This window comes from Nothoprocta perdicaria, unplaced genomic scaffold, assembly GCF_003342845.1.
Source record: "Nothoprocta perdicaria isolate Ctin4 unplaced genomic scaffold, notPer1 scaffold_2, whole genome shotgun sequence".
NCBI lineage: Eukaryota > Metazoa > Chordata > Aves > Tinamiformes > Tinamidae > Nothoprocta > Nothoprocta perdicaria.
In genome coordinates, this window is record NW_020455204.1 from 4,448,610 (window position 1) to 4,466,805 (window position 18,196).

Sequence of the window (18,196 nt, forward strand, 5' to 3'; positions counted from 1 at the left end):
GTTTAGGTTCTTCCACATATCTCTTGTGAACTGCTCAAGGGCCAGACTGAACTTTTTCTGCAATGACTTGCAGACTTTGCTATCCACATTACTTTTTCACGTGAAGCAAGCGAATCAGATCAGGAGATGCTTTAAAAGCTCCTAATCACGACTGAACTTGCAAACTTTAGCCATAGAATTGTCTGTGAGATGCCTCGTCCGCCCCTSCTGACCTGAACTACTATGTTGGGTCATGGTTATTCCCACCCCACACGACAATCTCGGAACCCTACTTGACCGCATTAACATTCCCCCCAACACTACTCCAAAACGTGCATGAACCAGTTAGGCGTCTAGTCTTTCACAMCCCAAAATCCAAGACATAAAGCTGAGAACTGAGACGAAATGCCCTGCTGGCTGCTCTAGATCATTCTCCCCTGTGCACACCCTGACCTTCATTAGCGACGTGCCGCCCGCCGAGTGTCCGTGCAGCCGCTCCCCACATGGAGTTACCTCTCCTTGGCATGCAGGGTGCTGCACGGATGCTCTGAGGTTGCACAGACACTGGAAGCTGAAACACGTCGATTAACAACAGCAGCAGCAAAAAATGCASTTGTTTCCTATCCCATCCTAAGGCAAAAGTCAATTCTCTGGCCCCCAGACAATCCCTGCACAACCTGCACAGGGTTATCCGGGGCTGGCAACCTCCTGCTAAAGCGCACATGTGCAGCTGGTTGCAAAAACCAACCCCAAAATGCAAGAGCCTCCCCCCGTCCCAAGTTAAAATAAGCAGCACTGTCTCAGAGGCACAGAGCAAAACAGAATATAGCTCAGCTTGCCAAAGCCACAGTTAGTGGRAGAGCAAAGAAAATGATTGTCTGGCATTATTCTCCGCAACGGCTAAAATGAGGCGTGCCAATTAGTGTCTWGTTGCTTACTTTGGTTTTTAGTTTTAAGATAACACTCTAAAGCAGCAGTTTGAGATGGCACTTTAAAAAAAAAAGTCACCCTGGCCTATTTACCGTGAAGCTGCTGAAAYAGATAGCATCAAAATGTTACGCTCTAGTAACTAATCAGAAAGTAGCGCAATGGAAGTGACATCTGTTAACTGATCTCAGCAAAACACTAGAAGCAAGTCACCAAAACCACGCTGTTCTTCAAAACCCAGATGCAGCTGCAATGCGATAGCAGGCGCACGCAAGACTCTGCTTCTGCCGCAGCCCCCGGTGATGGGCAGGGCTGGCAGCGGCAGGGCAAGGGCATCATCTGCAAGGTCCAGTAAACAASAGCCCCCGGCTCAGCAGGCTGCGAGTCACTATCCACACAACCAGCCAAGAAACTGCATTCTTCCCCTTACTGAACCATACAAAATTCCCTGCTTGGAAATTCAGCTTTCCCCGCTCCCCTCGTTTTGTTCAGAGATGCAAGGTTCGTCTCAGCACTGAAATTAATTCAGGGAATAGCGTCATGGCTGGACCCAAGCCAAGGAGCTCGGGCGCTCGCTCGCGAGGCCGCCTGCACCCTGCTTACATCTCCAGCCCTCCCAGCAGTCGTGACGCGAGCGCCGGGTGCGCGGCTCGCAGCGGCTCCGCAGGCGTCGCAGCACGAAGCGGGAGCTCCCGCCTTCCCAGCGCTGTCCCGGGAAGCCTCCTCCTCRGCCCCGCTCCCTCTGCTTCAGCAGGGTGGCAGCTCCCAGGGCTTGGTCCTTGCTGCATGGAGGACACTGAGCTCCGCTTGGTGACAGCACCATGGCCTGGCCTGCTTTCTGTGCCGCTAAATGCAGCTCTTTGCAGCCTCAGGCGAAGAGCAGGAGGGGGCTAATGAGGCTGCTCTTCTGGCCTCCTTTGTTCCCTTTTTATTTTCTCCACATAAAGAGCCTGCCAGCGATTGCTCTTTTACTGAAGTTTATGACCTCTGAGTTGGGGACCTCACTTAGCACAACAGCTTCCTATTTTTGGATGTGCATCTGTGCTTGCGTGCAGGCAGTTGCTGGAAAACTCYGGCGCGCCCAGGACATTCACTGCATCACTGCCGTGGGCCTGACTTCAGACCAGAAACTGGTCATACTGCCCCTCTGACAAGCAGCCCCGTAAGAGCCTTCCCTCCAGACAGGTCCAGACCAGCAGTTATTTTTGCCCTCGCGTGTTAAACTCAGGAATTCACACAGTGAAAGCACCTGAAGCCAGGCCRCAAAGCCTGAAGGCCTCTCTATCCAGCCTTGGGGTCTCTGTCCAGTCTGGGAGCCAAAAGCCCTGGCTAGTGCTGTAGATCCAGGCCTCTTCTTTCTTATCAGTTCCAGGACACCAATTGCCAAGTCTAGTTCCAGAATATTCAACCCAAACTATGGCTCTTTATTGTCTCCAGATGCATCTCTACCTGTCCTCAACCTGGGAATCCCTCCTTCAGCTGCCAGGGCAGGCTCCAGCCTCTCCGTCTCCCATCCCTTGTTCCGCTGGGCTGCAGACTGAGCACACGTGGCTCTCACCAACTGCTCRGTTACAGATAAAGCAGCACCAGGCCTTTCTTTAGAGCCTCTTCTCTGGAAGTTACCAGGGAAATATTCAAGCTCTATTCACCCCATTTGCTTTTTTGGCAGTACAAGTAGTGAAGACCGCATATATTTCAGTCGAGAATATCCACCGCACAGGCAGATATGCCCGCTCCAACTTGACCTGAAGTAACTTGCACGTCGGCAGCCGTGAGGACACACAGACAAGCATTAGCCCGGGCTGGCAACCCAAGAAGGCAACCTGGATCGTACAGGAGGTTCTCAGAGCCCATGATAAAAYCTCGGTGAATGCCATTCACGGCTGCTTCTGCCCAAGCTAGTTGAGGTTATGCAACTGCTCCTCCAATTGCAGCAGTCCAGCTACGCGCAGCTCCCTGGAGTGCTCCTTCCTCAAAAGCTGCCTTTCCCCTGCACCAGCACCACTGCTGCAGTCTCCAAGGATGCTCAGGACACACAAGTAATGCCCCAAGTAATGCAAGTCCCCAGTCCTATACTCCGAATGAGATTCTTCTTACCCACTTCTCATGCTCAAAATGATACATTAAGAGATTTCTGCACAACGGGGTCGAATGCACAGTGCCTGTTTGATGGGGAAATAAGAGGGAGCCCAGAGGAGCTGGTGCAAGGCGACATTCGCGGCCAGTGCGGSCTGGAGCTGGCGCTGTATGTTTGCTCAGGCCAGCTCGAATCCTGCCCTAATCCTCYGAGTTTACACAGCTCTGCCAGATTTGGGAGAGCATGTAGGGGGAGGTTAGGGTTATAAATACTCTTCATACATTGGGAACACTTAAAGAACCTGAGGAAGAGTGCAAAACCACACAGTTTAATAAAACCCCAAACCCTCAGGCGTGTTGCTGGGGTGCTGAGAGTAAAAATAACATTAGCATTAATAAAATAACTACGCTCAAGCCCCACGCACCAGTTAGAATAGCAGTCCTGGTGCAAATTTGAGCCCTTGACAATCCCTCCGTCTCGATGSCAGCCGGGGAACCGCCACGCTCAGACACGAAGCCAAAGCCTGGTCACATTCCTCTGCTGCCAGACTGCCTCTGCGGACTGCAAAGGATTATACGGGCTGATTTCCCAGAAGGGAAACAGCCTCCAACTCCTCTCACCACAACTACCTCGCAGGCTCTTCGTTACAGTGCTTACTTATTCCTTAAGGAACATGAAATAACCCAGAGAACAACAAGGGATCCATTCCAAGGAAACACAAAAAGCTGCTTTCTCTGAAAATTTGCCCTGCTCTTCTCCATCTCTCGCTGCTTTCAGCACAGCCACTGTGGAAAAGCGCCTTCCAATCGGTGCTCCAGCTCTCCTCACATTAGCTGTATCATGCAATTAGCAGCATGGCCCTCAAATGTTTGTTTAAGAGTTCAGAGAGAGATCCTGGSTTAGAGATAGATAACCGAAACAGATTTACTTTAAAGCAGTTATTTTAAAAAAAAATCCTATTGCCCCAATATTCAGTTTATAAAAGAAACATAGAAACAGATGGTGATTTAATCATTTTCTTGTGTTTTTTAAGTAGTCACAGCACTTCACAAATGCAGAGACAGGAGTTCTATTAAGAGCAACCTGGTGCCTGGCTGTACCAAAGATGATACAGGGAATGATAGTTAAAATGGAAAGATAATACTAGATACACATACATGAGAAAAACACATGAAAGATAAGAACTTTGAGGGCAGAATTCAAAGCTGGGTCAGCAGAGATAACCAACATCCCAACAACAGGAGCCAGGGCAGGAAATGAGCCTCTGGGGCAAACGAAACGAGGAAAACAGAGAAACATGGGAAGGGAGAACTGGCCACTACACAAGATACCAGGAGGCACCAGACCAGAATTTGATCYGAGTGTGGTCAAGAGGCAGAAAACACAGCGGAGATTTAAAAGCAGGAAAAAATATAAAAGTAGAACAGAGAAATAGTGAGAGCAGAGGAGGAGAGAGGCGGGAAGCTCTGGGCTTTCCTGTAACATGACACACACTTGTTTTACTTTCCCACCRGCTCTTGTGCCCCGCTGAGAGCTTCACTAAAAACGTAACTCAAGCCTAAGGGCCTTTAGTCCAAGCCACTAAAGCCTCTTCTTTCTTTAAAGGGGGCGGGTGGAAGAAATAGTCCAGATTTGAAATGACTCTTCTCGCAAACAGTGCAATCAATATCAATTAAAATGATTGCAAATTAGATCCTTGCTTGTTTAACCTTAGACTGCAATTCCCCTCTCCTAGCTGACACATTCCAGATGATCTTGGGTCTTGCTTTTTAAAATGCATCGCGTTTGCTCCGACCCTGTCAAACGCTCAGCTCAAGATGACTTTTCGACAAGAYAGCTTTGGAAATGTTAAGACATTTGAAGCTGCCACTGTTTTTCAGGTTTATAATACATGATTTAACTTTAAAAAGAATATAAGCAGATGAACCAAGAAACGCTATCTAATTGAAACACTCAAATTTATCATCAGACTCTGCACTCCTGTCACCTGTGAAAAGCCAAAGCACAAGCTGACAGGTACTCACTAAATGACCACTTTGCACCCCCAGGAATAAGGTCTTTGCTGTTAACCCTTCGAGGACGTTGTACCAAGCAGAGGCACCTTCAGCAAATGCTACCCCAAGGCATCTTAGATGGAAATTAGGAAGGGAGAATTCAGGATCACTGTCCCTACAAATGCATCCCAATCTGTAGTATTTGGACAAGGTTTTAACCACTCTTTTTGAATGCACAAGAACTAAACAAACACCACAGAGAAAGCACTGAGCAAGAATAATGTTCAAAATCTGTCAAGAAAGGAGTCAGCGTTGTTTCTTTTTTTTCCTTCTCATTTAGTTGTGGAGGAAGATGGCAACTCAAACAAAAAAACACAGTACACCCCTCTCCTTTCACAGTATTACTAAGTACCTGGAATTATTCCATGTATTATTTAACAGCAGTTTGGAGACAAGAAAAAAACGGGCAGATGCAGCAAATACCTTCTCTCTACAAAGAGAGGCCGGGAACCTGGGCGCTCGTGGGCACGAGGCTGCCCGTGTCCTGTGTTGATCCTGCCCCGGAGGGCAGCGCGGCCAGGGCTGCTCCYGGCGGCCTTCCCTGCCGCCGGCTGCGCCGCGACTGAAACTCCCACGGGTGCTCGCTATCCATGAGGAAGGAAATGATCCCGTTTTAAGCCCTCAGTATTTCCTCCCGCGCCGGCAGYGAGTGCCCAGCGAGCGCTCTCGGAATGGCTTTGAGCGGAAAGCGCGGCGGAGGGCGAGGGAGCTGCAGGGACTGGAGGGAGCCCGGCGGCCATTCCAGGGAGGCGGCACGAGGCGGCCTGCGAGCCTGCGTGCCCAAGGCCTCGCTCCACACCTGGAGCACCTGGAGCAACAGAAGCAACAGAAGCACCTGGAGGCTGCAGCCGCTTCCCAGGCGGCCCAGCCTGCCCGGTTCAGGCAGCGGATGAAGGATTCGGACAAGAGCTGGCGCTTCTCTGACTCCCTCAGCTGCCCCCGGCTGCATGGCGGGCGCTAGGCCTGAGTGCAGCGCAGCCTGCGGGGCTTGTGCTTGGGCCTCCCTCTCAGTGAGGGCAGCACAACCCTGAGCTCCCAGATGCATCAGTTGTCCCTACGCGGCCACGGGAAGAGTCACTGAGGTCCTCCAGGCACAAACGGATAAGAAAGTTGGACGCTTTTAATGATGCCAGCTCTCAGCTAAGCCGGTCAGAAAGCAGAACGCAGGAAGGGGCTGCTGAATGACACACGCCTGCAGTGTATCTTCAACACACTTTTGCTTTGAGACCAGCTACAGACACTGAGATCCTAACATCTTGTGCTCTTCACTGCCTCCTAGAAAGGCACCRTTCCCAGCAAAGATCCATTGGAAACGACACACAAATGCTCTTTAGCTTCTTCAAAGTCCAGCAGCCCAGCTTCCACTTGCACAGAGCCAAGGGACATGCCCTGCAAGAGGAACGCTCACAAATTCACTTCTGCCAACTCTGCTGCAGGGAATGGGAACCTCCAGGAGGGAAAACAGCCACATCCTGAATCCCTGGTGCTGCATGATAAATTAATTCATGCTTACACACTATGACACTGGAGGCATTTTTACCAGCACTGCAGTTGCCCTCAGTGGCAGACAACAATTTTCAGCTCAGCTGTGATGAGGTCCAGAATGTGCATTTAATAATTAATCYTCTGGTAGGTTCTTTTGGCTAGCAAACAAATATGAAAAAATAAGAGATCCAGCAACRAGAAATATATAGAAGACATCCACCTATATAATCAACAGCCTGTAGCATATTAGCTCAACCTAACAGGAAAACTCTGATCGAGATGACTTCTAACATGAGAGAAATACCTTTCCAACTGTCTCAGCATCACATACGCTAATGGAAAGCCCAAGACAGAGTGTCCTTAAACTCACTGCTCTTCCTTAAACTTTTACGCTGACAGAGACAYACATTTCACAGGAGAGCCCTACAGCCGTCAGTGCTGCCAGCAGCCACGTGCCTCTACGCAGGGCGCCGCAGCACACCYTGTGCTTGTGATTCTAGCAAACTCATCGATAACCCGTTTGCTGGAATAAAAAATAAGCAACCAAATGTTTCCATATATCCTTAGGGCTTCATGGAGCACTTCAAACAGGCTGTGTCGAGAATGAGACTTTCTTTTAAATCCCAGGCAATCACTGATAAAGCAGGAAMATACAGAATAGTAGCAGGCAATTTTGATGTATTCCATGTTATAAAACATTTTCACTTGGAGAGCTCAAAGGTCATTAATAGATTTTCATATGTTTACAGACAGCAGCAATTTCAAGCTCTGTAATTTTCAAACTGCATGTCAGTCTCTCAACTTCCAGCTGTTATTTCAACATTAGATAATGAACACAATGCAAAGGTTACACAATCACTTGAACCAGCTTATAATGTAGATCCAGTCACACAAATCATTATCAAACCCTAATTACACATATATTATAACTCTTAATAGAACAACAGGGCAAACTCTCTCTTTATAAAGAGATCAACAGTTTAGAAGGGCCCATAAAGGTTATTTTTCATACGACAAAACGGAGTCTCTCTCTCTCTCTCTCTCTCTCTCTCTCTCTCTCTGCCCGTCACCTAAATGACTGCTGGTTCACAGTGGTTTCAAACAGGGTTGCACCTTGCTAACACCTTCAAACCGAGGCACCTACAGTTATCAGTCCATATTTTAAGTGCAGAATTTGCACCTACACACCGACACTGATGCCTACTTAAAATAATTGTCTTTGAGCAAAGCCTGAGCTTGTTTCCTGGTTACCCAGCACACTGCCTGAATACACTGCTGCTTTCTCCTTATACATGTATTATAGAATAGAAAAGATGTCCACTAAAACCTATGGATTTCTTCCAAAGAGCGTGTAGTTATTTCAGCTAAGTCTTTGTAGGACATGAAGCTTTTCTAGCTTAACCATCTAATCTGGTGCCCTGTATCACATAAGCTAAGGACATTATCGAAATATGGAGTGGTCTGAGATGCACTTTGCAAGTGCTAYAGACCAAGTAATTGGTCTGTAGCACCACATTAGCACCGTGTTCTTGGCTCTTGCCKGTCTTTCTCCCTCTCCGTTCCCCAGCAGGACAGAGCGCTGCCCACCGTGGCCCAGGCTGCCCAAGCCCGGCTGTCAGTCACGCAGCGTGCAGCTGCAGTGGGAATCGCCAACGCTCACCCCCAAGTTCAGCTTTGAAGCAGGCCCGGCCAGCGAGGCCCCTTTGTGCGAGCGAGCGCTCCCGCGGTGACAGCGCTGCTCTCCTGGCAAAGCCAGGCCTCTCTAATCCCCGCAGCAGCCTCAGCCAGCAACCAATTTCACACCGCGAAATTCCAGGCTTTGACATTAAATAATTCCAGCTGGGATTTTCAAAGGATAAGAGATAGGAATCCAATCCCATCACATTTCAATAGGAAACCCTTAAGGTTTACTTGATTTTGTTTTTAGAAAAGATGACCCAGACTTCATTCTCATTTCCATCCTCTTCTCCTCTGGGAGACGAACGTGAGAGGAAGCAAGAGAGTGATGCTAATGGGATGTCAAACTTCTGTAAGACTGACAAATGACAACACCAGTTCTTGAGCACATCACTTTGTAACATGAGATATAAGAAAGCGCAGATAAATCATCATTTCTGTTAAAGTTCCCGGCAAATCCAAGGATTTGCACTTCTGCATGGATAGTTGTACTTCCCAGAAAGGAAAGGGTAACCAAGCAAATGCTCCACGCGGGCAACAGACAATTAAAGCTCAAGAGAAAACAAAACCAACAAGCTGCAGAGGGGAGAACATGTGCAGAATCAAAATGATGCAATTCACTTATCCAAGCATGTAAAATAAGGCCTCGGGCAGGCAGAGCTGACAGGACAATAACTGAGAGCAGAGAGAGACATGAGCAGAGCAGGTGCCATCAATCACTCCTCCCTGCAGCCTCACCAGACCCAGCCCAGACGCTGTAGGCCGGGGCTGTATTTTGGGATGTGTTTTTCCTCCAGCCGAGGGCTGGAGCTAGCCAGGCTAACGCGGATAACCAGGCCCTTTCCTCCCGAGCAGCACACGGAGCAGTAGGCTCAGTCACCATCAGCCCTATCAAATTAGCTATGGGCCCCTTGAGACCTTCACGGGGCTCCAAGGCTTTTGTCTCATCCACGGCACCTTTTTGATAGCAAGTGTGAGAATGAGAAATACTCATGTCACGCACACAGTGTTTATTTCTTCAAAAGGTAAAAGCACTTGGGTAAGAAATAAAAAAGAGCAGCCAATGCAAGAAGGGTGAAGACAGAACAGCTTCCAGCAGAGTCAGAGCCCACAGGGGAGCGGGTCTCTTGCGATGGCCCTGACCAAGCCACCCCGTGGCGGACACCTCCCCTCGCCACTTGCTGCCTTATGCAGGCAACCCAAAACAGAAACTCAAGGGGCAGCTTCACTCCCCGTGCAGGGCCCCAGGCAGCAGGGCCGAGAGCCCCGCGGTGCCGCGAGCAGAGGCCGAGCACGCGCGGAGCTCTCGCCCGGCCTCCCACACTGATCCCAAGGCAGCCACATGYGAGAGACACTCTGCAAAGCAGCGCCTGTACAACCAGGTAATGGTTGCAGCACAGCTCTCCCAAAGGTGTTATGATATAAAGCATTTCCAACATGAAAAGGGCTGTAAAAGTGCTTCACAGCTAGTGTTTATTAACAAATCCCGACCTTCCCTGGGCCCACAAGGCTCGTTGGGGCCATCCCTTGTCTAAGCAGCGGGAAGCCACGTGAGGGTCCAGGGCCTCCCCGGCCTGGCAGGCAAGTTCTCCCGGAACTGCCGCTCCATCCCATCTCCATCTCCTCCATCTCGGGAGACTGTTGCTAAGCAACAAAGCGCCTCCGAGAGCTGCGAAACCCTTTGGAGCTTCCCGCCCCAGCGCCGGTTCGGAGCGATTCCCGGCACGGCTGCCCGACAGGGCACAGCTTCTGCCTAGCAGCCCCTCAGGATCCCGCTTTTATGTGCAAAGCAGCTCGGGTCCAGGAATCCAGGGAGCCCTCTGATAGCAAAGACGGCAGATAAAGAGATAATATGGAGAATATCACATTTCAAAGAGCAGATAAAAGGGCAGGCAAAAGAAATTTCACACATCAGACCTACAGCAGTCAGTAAAGCAGAAAGGATTTTAATACACGTGAGTTTCCAGGTATTTAAGTGAGGGATATGGATTTTCCAACCTTCCCACCATGACCAAGTGAAATTTCAACTGTAAAATCTCAGATTTCAACAAGATTGGTAAAAGCAGGTGATCTAAGACACCAGTGAGGCTCTTGAAACAAAGTCAGACAAATAAATAAATAATTTAAAATTATCTCAAGCCCTGCAGACAGGAGCTGCTGAGAACATAAAGACTTTAAAAATCAACCAGACCAACCCCAGCTTAAACCCACCCCATGGCCCAGCAGGTGACAATTTGGGGAGGGTGACACCATACTCATTAATGCAGGTAACAGCATTTCTTCACTGTTGTTCTCTCCACACAGATTTCCCATCTTCACATTAATCTGGTAGTCGTACAGACAAGCCTTGTAGCTTTTAAATCCTATTAGAGAAATCCTTCCTCTCGTGCAAAGAAAAAAAAAATCCACCATGCTGTGGAGGCATGGGAAAGTTTTTTCATAATTTATAAATAACATCAGCATCGGAAAGGCTTTTATCAGGCCTTTTTCATCAACAACTATTAAAAGCGCAATACAACAGGAATCAACACCCCGAGCTCTATTTTACAAACTGCGAAACAAACAAAAATGTCAAACAACTTGCCCTAAACCCACCAATCCTTAAGCAAACCTAGGAAGAGAAACTACTTCTCCCAAGTCTGAGACCACCCTTTGCTCCAAGAAAACTGGTAGCCAAAGGCCACTGAAACATCCTCCTCAYACCATAAGTAAACCCTAATATTTGTGGTACACACAGGATCTTTCCAGGACATACAATAAATGCAAGCAGAGGTACTAGCTACAAGAGGCCACAGGTGGGGTTCATTCAGCTTCAACCTTCCATACTTTTTAGCATCTTGGACAAAACAATCTTGAGGACAGTGAGGACAGCGTGACCAATATATAATTCAAGTTCTCTGCCACTGGAGGAGCAGAACTGGCAGCTCTCCTTGGCTTCTGAACTGTGACACACAGCATGGCCTTTCKCCTGTGCTGCTCTGGACGGCACCCAGGGCCAGCGCCGTGTGGCCGGCACGCACTCGTGGAGAGCAAGGTGCCGCTCCTGCCGGCAGCTCCACAGCAGATCCCTGCAGCAGGACGCGCTGGAAGTCCCTTCGGAGGCTGCAAAGGCAGCTAAGAGCTCGGGAAACACATGGCCAGCTAAGTRACTCCAGGACACGGAGGGCTGAGAACTTCCTGCACATCTGAAGTGTGGGTAAACATTTGCTTTGTTTGTAGAAACCATCACCATTGCAACMAAAATACGCAAAATGCTTTTCCTTGGGTAGGCTCAAAGAGGAGGGTATCAGATTTCCTTCCCTGCCCAAAAGCTAATCCCTAAATTCAAAAGCCTGATTTTTCCACCTCTGTTTTCGCATTCACTCTTGCATGATGCTCTCCCAGCATCACAGGGCACTCAAAACCAACATGTTATTCCACAGCTTAGAGCTTTCTAAAGCTTGGCCTGTCTTCATGGCACAGACCCCCCTCCTCACTGGCTGCCAGGACACCAAGCACAGACTCTTCTAAATGCAGTTCCTAGCACTTAACCGATGCCTTGGCAGAGAGGAAAAGAGGACAGGGAGGTAACAGCAGCAATAGCAGCCTTCCAAGAGAACAAGTGGGATGTTGCATATCACATCTAACATCCAATTCTGCATTCACCTACATGCTTTTATTCAGCTGTTAACTCCACTGAGATAAGGAGACTCACACTGGCGGAGGAGCAAGAACAATCATTAACTCCGTTTATGCCAACAGGGAAAAACAGGAACCACTGAGGAATCTAACAAAATAGCTACTGTAGTTTAAGATTCTCCCTGCCCACCTTGTTGTTTCCTGAGCATCAGCATCCCCAGATAAAACAGGCAAGTGCACATAAGATCAGGGGTTAAGAAGGCAATAGGTAAAAGGGTCGCATCAGAAAGCGCAGGAAGATACAAAACAGTCACATACAATGGGAAAAGATTCCTCTGCCCTAGCTGTCTGAAATTTCAGTATAACCGGAMAAATCTCTCTCAATAATTATGAACAGGCCAAAGGCTCACAGTGATGGTTCAGAGCAGGGTGCTCACTTGTGAAGACTGAGGCCCACAGGATTTCCCCTTCCCCTTCGTAACACACTTATCTGGAGGCTAAGGGCAGATGACTGCAGGTTTTGCCTTCCCTCTTTGCTGAGGCACTTGACAGCATCATGCAAGTCTTCCTTACTGCTTCCTGTCTAGCTTTACAATATATTAAAAGGAAGACATTGCTGATAAACCACATGTATTTTTAAATTCTTAAGTTTCTAATCAAGCAAAACAGACAGACATTTCCGTTGCATAAAGAGAGCRTTTCAAAAAGAGGAATCAAGTGAATGAGAGACTTTGAAGAACAGAGACTCTGGGAACTCAGAAGATTAAAACGTCATTTTCATTTAGTGTCAACCAACCTCCACTACCCCGACAGACCACACATTTATTATGCCTTCCCCAAAGATGCCACCAGGAAATTTCTTTTATCCTTGTTCTGAATTCCCTCATGAACCCATCACGGAAGTCGCATGTATGCATTAAAACACTGGAAGCTCATTAGCTACCAATCCAAACTATATCTAAAGGGTAAAACTGACTTTTTTTTTTTTTTAAGAATAGTAATACTTCTGTTCTAGCTATTCTAAGGCAAACAATGAAGAATTAGTCCTGATTTTTTTTTCCAGAAGTTCAGCTATACAAAAAAATACAGAGTGCATAAGCCAGTATTAACTCCTATAAAGAGAGTCCCAATATTCAGAACAATGTTAACAGAGAAATCAGGAGTTTTAGGGTTAAACCGTGTTCTTGCCTTGACCTTTTGCACTATTAATAAAACAAACAGGGATAGAAATATTTAAATGCATTGAACAACTTAGTATTTTAGCCCCGAGAGCGAAAGCTGGTCCTGCACCTGTCCCACGTRTCCCTCCCTTGTCCCCGGCCCGGCACGTTCAGGCCTCCAAAGGCAGGGCCCTCTCCCAGCTCCACGGGTGCTCCCTGTTTCCCAGCGCCCAGCGGGACCCCGGGAAGGGTCTGGCTGCCCCACGAGGTGGCACCTGCACCCGCAGCGCCCGCCCCGGTATCTCCTCCTGCCCGCAGCCACCGYCAGTTCTGCCCTCCGCACTGGCTACTTCCCCTTATCTAATCTTGCTTTACGGTCCTTCACAGTATCACAGGTTTGGTATTTAAAACATCTGAAAGAAAAACAGGCTACAGAGACAGGGAGGGAGATTGGGGCAAGGTGCTGAYGGTCAGGGTGGCCGAAGAAACACCAAGGTCCAGAACCCACCTCATGTTCTTCCCGAACCACCGTTAATTCTTTAGGACTCTCCTGCTCTCCGACACACCTTCCCCTGGTTTCCCTAGCCTTCCCAGTTACTGGATTACAAATGCTTTGGAGGCTTGGAAATCACAGTATTTAGCATTTTATAGGAATATCTGTGAGCAGAGCCATGACACAGGCTGGAAGGGGAGACGGGCGATGTTTGTTTAGATGCTGCCGACGTCTCCTGCAGCAGCTGGATCCCGAGGCATACGCGGTCCTTCCAAGCAATTGAGCATGTCCCAAGAAACACAGATCTTGGGAACATGGAGTTTAAAATAATGGAGATGGAAATTTCAGRACTCATCACAGCAGAAATATTACCTGAGCTGCTCCAAACACTCCAGGGGAAATAGCAGAGGGAAAACGGCTACGGTGTTTGCAGTGCAGCAACGTCTGGACAGCTCAAAGGAAGCAGAAACACGGCTGGGACGGGATCACGGATGAGCAGCGGGGCTGGCTGCGCTGGCGGGCACTGCAGGACGGGGCCGGCGCGTTGCTGCAGCCGCCTTGGTGGCACAAGGTGCAAACCCTGCACCAGAACCGGGGACAGGCCCCGCRGGCCCGTCATCGCGCTCCTCCTGCCCGTGTCCCGCTCACTGAGCTGCCGGAGCCCATCCCGTGGGATGGAGGAGTCCGGCTGGACTCTGCAAGCGGAGCCAGCACAGGAGGCAGCTCATCCAGCTCAAGTCCCTGCAGTTCACAACGGGATGGGTTACTGCAAACTATGCAGCAATCAGAATTAAATCACCTTCAGCTGCCACAGCAAAATCCCACCGGGGTCRTGAATCTGCATCCCTAGTCTCCGTGCCTTTGTTTCCTATCCGTAAAAGAGAGCAACCCTTCATCACACAGTTAAAACTGCTCTGCCAGACTGCAGAGCGTGCACAGGCTACGTAAGGACGTAAGCAGGAGTGATTTATCCTACATCCAAAGGAAGGAAAAGTCCCACTATGAAGCAGCACTGAACAACCTCCAGCAGCTCTGCCAAAAGGCAGCCTCCCGAGCCCGGCTCTACGCGCCCGACATCTGGGCTCTAGAAGCAGAGGATAATACTTTCAGCAACAGATTATGAATCTCTGTATACAGAAGGGATTAATGCAGCTTGTTGGTTATAGAGATTAAGGGAAGGAGAAAAGCGGGAAAAAAGACAGAACTGTAAATTCAAGCTAACCACACAAAAAAATGCAGGTTTTATTATGGACACTTGTCTTGAAACAAGTGGGCAAAAAAATGTGAGCAAAGAGRAAATCATCTCCCCAGGCTGCATTTCCTCACTCAGCAGTGGGCATTTCATTCTCCTCCCAAAAGGACGTGTTTGCCTCGCACACAGGTCTGGAGAAGAGGGAGGATACAGGGATTCAGGGGGTTGTTCAAGACCTCTGTCCATTCCCTCTCACGGGAAAAAAAAAATGGATCTTGGCCTGGGAAGCCTGATTCTGCATAGGAATGGCTGTGCCACCGAGCGCCTTGTCCTCTGAAGCACGTTGCCTTTGAGCTATTTGTGTAAATAACCAGGTCCATTACCCCCATCTGCCTTCCACAGACAAGCATTTTAACTGTGAATAAAAGCAAAACCTACTACACGGCATAAAATGCATTTTTTTTTTTTTTTTTTTTGCAACAAGAACCCTAGGAATTTCCTTTCCCTTGAGCCTGCTTTAACAATGCCCAGAATCTGCACACAGTTAGGTAAAGCAAATTATTCCAATTAAGAGATAAATAATACTGCCTTGGCTCTCAATATACTTATAATTACTCTGAAAGAAGTAGATTTTTGGACTCTGCTTTGGGTCTAGAGGTTTTTAATTCCTGTTAAAGGTCAAGGCATCTCATTGAGAGGAGATGATGAAGCTGTAGCCGAGCTCGACTGGAAAAGGTCACTAAAACCAAATTCTCTCATATTCCTTAAATGAGCTCACAGGCCTTTGTTTTAGTGCTGAGGATATCTAAGGACACTGCAGGATATGCTCACTTCTGGTCACTCCTAGCAGAGAGAGCTTTTAAGTGACTAGAAATATGAATAAGCAACTGCTACTAATGCACCTTTCCCACAGTCGCTTTATCAGACAGAACCAAACACAAGATGCTCTGGTTGCACCTAGACCTGTGGCGATCTGAGCGCGYGAGGACACGGTCACGGGGGCAGAGGGTGCTGACAAACGGACAACACAGAAAACTCCAGGTCAGAGTCAGAGAAAAAAAATCTATTTACAACAGATTAAGTGAAGTAACCAAGAAATTAACACTAACACAAAGATGTGTTTGCTAAACAGCAAACSTTTTTAGAAGCAGGAAAGCCTAAAACTTTGCTTCCACATTAATCAGCTAAGACATACTTACTTTTTCTTTTTAAGCACACACCACTCCCAGTACAAACCCACAAAGCGGCCTTTTAAATAAAAAAACAAATGAGCAAGTGTATATCCAACCTCCAAGAGCGGAGGTCAAACTAGTCTGTCCRTCAGGCACCAGGATGCAAGCACGTACTATCCGTGCCGGGACTGTAGATCCCCACCCGATCTGCAAACGTCCCTCGAGGAGGAGGGCCAGTAAAATCCAGGCCAGATTCTACAAAGAACCCGACCGCAATCGAAGCAGACCCAACACTTCAAAGATCTGCCACAACATGAGGCAGCAGCACAAGTGACTAGTTCAGAAATTAGTCACAGTACCAGGGTCAAAACTGAACCCAACCAACCTGAGCAGCTTCTGGCTCTGCTGGTCCCACCGCAGGRCTGGCCGAGAGCCAAAGCTGCAGCTCAAAGCTGCTAACACACAACTTGAGGGCACATTCTTGGGAGGCTGGTTTTGGGGTCAGCCCACCCCCAAAAAGAACTCCCTAAATCTGCTTTTYCTCTTCATTCCCCTTGCACTGAGTACCTAGATTCAGGGCTAACTCACCAAAAGACAAAAAAAAGCCAGAGGACTACCTGAAAATAACACTAAAATCCCCTCGCTGGCTGCTGGAGGTGGCTGCATCACTGCAGGTTCTGCAGGAGATGCCCAGGCCGGCGCCACCGCCTTGCCCGCTTCCCYGTGCGTGGCGGGTGGGACTTGCAGTAAGTGCAGCCCAGAGCAGTCCACACACACAGGGCCAGCCACAGCCTGCAAGCACGGGAGCAGCACGAGTCACAAGAAGGGAACAGCTAACAAAATAAATAGGGGGAAGCACATTGGGAAGAAAATTAAAAGTAATTTCTCTAATGAGCACTCTCCCCTCRGACACTTTCCTCTGAAGGCTCTTCCAAGAAGTGGGACAGCCCCAACACACAATGTGCTCCATGGAAAGGAATCTCTCACACAATGCGCTCCATGGAAAGACRATTCCAGGGAGCTACCTGTGTGCCAGAACAGAGGCCAGACTCACGAGCTAAGGAGCAGAAATACAATATGAGACATAAAAACAGGAGGGCGCAGACACTGCACAGACCCAGGACTGCGCTTCCTTGCACAGCAAGTCATAAATTCTTTCTCTAGCAACTTAACTTTTTCCTTCCTTTCTCTTTTTTTCTTTTTCTTTTCTCTCCATGTTGGCAAATTCAGTGCTGATAAAGACAAGCAATGCAGAAGTGGTCAGAGCTTCATCCAGACAGACAAATTTCCCCATTAAGCCTTATTAAAACACATTCCCTAAATCAGCCTTTACTCCAGGAAGGTTTCTGACTGCCAGATAAGCCACACATCATTTGTAATGTGGACAAAAATCCACTAAGAATTAGTCTAAAACCAAACTCATTTCCTCTTAGGGCTTGGGCCAAGATTTGAATCAAGGTCTCACGAGGCAAAAGACTACAGCATTATAAATCATTACGGCTGCCTACAGTATTTGCCTCCCATGCAGATTTTTACACTTATTTAAAATCCACATATGTACAACAAAAAAAGAACGGTGTGGTGTTTCAGATTATAACTTAAGAGGCATTAGTGAACRCGTGCTTTGAGGGTCTGAACGGAATCCTCTGCACCGTGTGCGTTCATCAGAAGACTTGTTATAAAATAAAAATCTGCAGTGAACTCATTTCATCCCAGCTGCTTTGATTTACCTCCTAGCCGCCCTGCGCACAGCTAKACTGTATTGCCAGGACTTAACACTGAAACACCTTGAAACCCTGCCTAAGAGTTAACTCCCTTTTATTTCCATCTCTAACTCAAATCGTAATTTCACTAATAAAACAGTAACCAATGTGAATTCACACCCTATGTGTTATATTTATGTAACTGAAAGAATTTTCCAGTATCAGCATTTTTATTTTACAGAAAAAAGCAAACATCTGGCAACCAATACTATTAATTTAATTCCTTTACACACATATTCCAAAGCTTTCATTTAACCTATGATTTTTGATGGGAAAGTAGGCACCAAGCGTGCTCAGAGCACCCAATGAGCAAGGGGCAACCCCGGACACAGCCCAGCAGCTTCTGGGGATCCCTTCTGCCCATCTTGTTCCTCAGGGCACCGTCTTTAAGAAGCAATTTGGCTTGCGAGAGTGCCACCTCCTGAGGACAGGTGAGCCCTGGCTGCCACGAAACACAGCTCACCCAGTGCTTTGCCTGAAGACAAGCACTTCTATCAGCAGAAGATGTAAAACAGTGCTCCGAAGATGCTGCAATGGAGCAGACGCTTTGCTGGCAGCGAGGAGGCACGTTTTGCTGGAGCCGGTGCAGAAGGAAAAAT

General features: G+C 48.1%; 1 protein-coding gene across 3 annotated transcripts in view; it reads right to left on the reverse strand.

Annotated features, from left to right (window-relative positions):
• FBRSL1 (fibrosin like 1) overlaps nucleotides 1–18,196 on the reverse strand; it is a 460,961-nt gene that overhangs the window by 338,103 nt on the left and 104,662 nt on the right. The window lies entirely within an intron of this gene.